Raw genomic sequence first — 3,999 nt, forward strand, 5'->3', positions numbered from 1 at the left:
TTTTTATTCATTAGTAAGCTACAGGATAGCGTCTTTCAAACATGACCTGCGCTAAAGAGAAAAAAAAATAATAATGAATGTGTCACTGTCCAGCACATTTCAAACCAAACTGACGCCCATGGACCCGTGACTCAATCTGGAAAATAATTTGATTTTGTATTTTTGACCATCTGAATTTACCGTTGGATACGCCTCGGCATGAGATGGGACGGCTTAGGACACTCCAGGCTGCAGCCATACCCGCCTCCACTAGACTAGAAAGAGAGTGTGTGTGTGTGTGTGTGTGTGTGTGTGTGCGTGTGTGTGCGTGACTATAAATGCAGCGCGTGTGAGAGCAAACCGTCCTTATAGCTGTGTGTTGCCGCTTATTAGACTTTAGCCTAATAAGCGGCAACCGAGATTGTCCAATGCAAAACAGGCTCATTGCAGCCACTAATGCAGGGAGAAATAGACCTGTCTTGCCAAATGGATTTCTGTTCTTTTCTTTTTTTAACAGATTGTAAAGTGGCACTTTTATTTCTTTTCTATTTTTGAACTTGATACAAATTTTGACACAGCTGCACTTTTATTTTTGAATTTGCTGTTATTTGATGTAGATAGTTGTATTTCGATACAACTTGTTACTTCAATAAATTGGACCATTTTAAGCTTGTTGCGTATTTCATTAGCATTGTGTTGGGGCAATGGGGGCAGGTGGGGCTTGAAAATTCCCACTTGTCCAAAGTGGGGAATGACCAAAAAAGTTTGAGAACCACTGCTGTAGGCAAATCCCACACCTATCTTAAATCCAGCCACTTCATGCTGAGCTAGAGTGTCTCCGCACACAGACATAAGTGCTCCATAAATTGTCCTCTCACCATTTGCAGTGACAACCTGGACACCATCACACAGCTCAGTTAAGTCACGGTTAATCCTCTCAAATATCTCATCAATACCACAATGGGAAAGATCTTTTGATTTTACCATTGCAAGCAGACAAATGGAAGCAAGTCTTGATCTGTATTTTGGGTTGATGTTACCTAAGGTGTAATAAATCAATAACAATTTGTTTTTGTTTGCCCGAGATCCAAGAGGATTGCATAAAATTTCATCTGTATATAAAACCAACTGCAATGCTGTGGGAAATTTCAAAAACAGTGGGTGCGACTTAAAAATATCTCCATCAATGAAATCATGAAAAAAATCCATCCTTGCATGTCTGTGGCATCTCATCAATCATTGCAATTGTTCTTGGATGTGATAGCAGCTGCTCCAAACTTTTCACCAACGGTATATAATGAAAACAATGGTCCTTAATGGTAAGAACTCTGGAGTCTCCATGTTTCACATAACATACTGTTCATTTTGCAACAACAATCTCTGGTTCAACTGGTTCTAACAGTTCTTTGATTGTCTTATCCTGCAAATGGGTGGAAGCAATTTGACGGAAAGGGTCAACAAACTGGTCAAATATCCCCATTGCATCACTCTTTAGTTGATCCAGGTCCCCAGAATGTCTCTCAATCATGTCGCTCATTTGCTGTTTTAGGTGCTCCAATAATGCGGCCTGATATTGCTGGACTCCACTCACCATTTGGTTAACAGCTCTCTGGGGAGTAAAAAACAAACAAAAATAATACTACATTGTAAAATTCATATACATGCAAACTCTTTTTTTTTTTTTTAAAAGTAACCCTTCAATTACATGCAATGATCAAAAACTAAACTATCATGAAATAATATTGCCTTCTGCAGCTTTAAGATCTTGTTTACACTTGGTCTTAAAATGCATTTTGAGCAATAGGATCACAAGTGGACAGTGCTGAATAAAAGTGTAAGTGTTGTTGTGGTTGTATTACAGTATGTTGTCTCTATTCTTAGCTCATGCTCAACAAATATAGTGGATGGGCAGATTTTGTAAGCAAAGTACATGAACATTTGCATATATAGCATGGAAGTGAGATCACTGAAGAAGCACGTGGAGACACATTCTAATGTCAAGTGTTTCTCTGACATACCTTCAGCTGTCCACCTTTGATCGGGTCAACCATATTACCAGGTCTGAACAGTGGCTAAGTCATTCTACAGTGTAGAGCTGGGCGATTTGTTTCCCTAAAAAAATCTGCAATTTTTTTATAAAAAACTCGAATTACGATTCGATTCGATTTTCCCCCCTTTCATTTAAAACAAAATAACTGCGAACTGTAAATATATTTTAAAAATATATATTTATTGTATTTAATTAAAGTGCATCAACATAAACAAAATTGCACAGGCAAACCCTTTCTCTAACTGAAAAGTCACTGTGCAGTGTGCAACAAAGATAGTTAAACATCCAAATTATTTATACTGTATTTGGATTAAAAAAAATCTAAAAAATAGATTTTTTGAAAATATGAATCGATTTGACCTACCAACTCAATTTTTAAATCAAATCGATTTTTTTCCCAGCCCTACTACAGTGTAAGCTTATTGCTTTTAACTACTAAAAATAAAATATAATTAATTGGAAATTCAATAGCATAAATTACCTGTGTCAGTCGATGGGTTTCTCTGGCTTGAAGAAGAAATGCAGTTGCATGTTTAGAAATGTCAACATTCATGCGACCCTCTCCATCTTCTTGAAATCCACTCTGAAAGAAATTAACAACAAACATCTATTAAAACAGGAAAGATATTGGCATTTGTAAGTAGCTCCACCAGACAATCTGGCAACTACCTGGGTAAGTTAGCTAACTAGATTTCTTCCTATAAAAAGGTACAAAATGGGTGTATTTTTACTGATTGGTGCCTTTATTTTGAGTATGTAAAATAACAACAAAAACAACAACTAATAAAAACAAAACAGTACTACAAAAAAACAATGACTTTGACAGCATCAGAAAAAATATGTACTTCATGAGTGTTAAGATTGACACACATACTAAATAGTATCCCTTCACTTGCTCTCTTGCCAATACATGAACATTATTAAAGGCCTTTGAACTGAACTTGTATTCCAATAAGCTATAAGGAGACAACTTCCTGTCACACACTGTCAAGAAGACGTGTCTCATCTGCCAGTTATAACTCTGTGAATGATAAGCTAATAATACACATATTGCAGCCTCTATGCTTGATTCAAACTGTTGAAGGATAACCTGTAATTTTTTATTTGTTTTTTAAATGACTAACATTAACGTTACTGATTTTTTTCAATGAAGTCTGGTAACTGAATTACATAACTAATAATTAAACTAAACAAATTAAACTAATAATCAAATAAGTGAATTAATTTACCAATTACTGCATATAAAATTAAGCATCAGACATTAGATCATAAGTGGACAATCTGTGGGGCGGTAGGCTGCGTTTGTCAACATAAATGTAACCAGCCGATTTAAATCTCAGTAGGCTAGTTGTATTTGAGTTACTGGTTCAATTACTCGTCACTGACAAAAGTAGTGGAATTACAGTAACGCATTACTTTCAACACCGCTATTACTTTATCTTAAAATTACAACCTGAGCCTGTCAATGACCAAAACACACATGTGCTTGTTGGATCAAACACAGCTGACCTAAATAAATGTTACGTTAAATTTTGCCTGTGTAAGGACTTACCGCTGGAATGACGATGCTTCAGCCCTCCGCTTCAGCCACAGGGCTTGCTTGGTCGTTTGCGGCTATCCTTTCACCTGCTCCAGGTAAACCGTGGCGAGTCGGTCCTTCCTCCTCCGCCGCTTCAACTTGGAGAAGATGATGCGCGTGTGTCCGCTTCACGTGATAGTAGAAGGAATTATACACCCTGTACTTAATTGGACAGCCATAAATCCCGCACACGACGCGAAAGTCAGGGCTGTGCATGGTGTTAATGTGAATCAAAAGTTGTTTCAGAGTCAATGCCACAAATATGTAGCATATGAAGCAACGCCAAATCATATTGGAAGATGTCACAATCAAGAGCACGGTATACCCATTGACATATATACAATGGACCAATAGACCCCGTTGCTCTGAACGGAGACCAGTGAAGGCTAGT

At 37.3% G+C, this 3,999-nt stretch overlaps 1 long non-coding RNA gene across 1 annotated transcript; it reads right to left on the reverse strand.

Annotated features, from left to right (window-relative positions):
* Positions 1-536: 536 nt before the first annotated feature.
* On the reverse strand, positions 537-3,999 carry LOC114549496 (uncharacterized). Its single transcript, XR_003691557.1, has 3 exons — positions 3,582-3,999; positions 2,511-2,612; positions 537-1,588 (listed from the first exon to the last, which is right to left on the reverse strand). It is a non-coding gene; the product is annotated as an uncharacterized LOC114549496 (long non-coding RNA).

This window comes from Perca flavescens, chromosome 22 (assembly GCF_004354835.1).
Source record: "Perca flavescens isolate YP-PL-M2 chromosome 22, PFLA_1.0, whole genome shotgun sequence".
Taxonomy (NCBI): domain Eukaryota; kingdom Metazoa; phylum Chordata; class Actinopteri; order Perciformes; family Percidae; genus Perca; species Perca flavescens.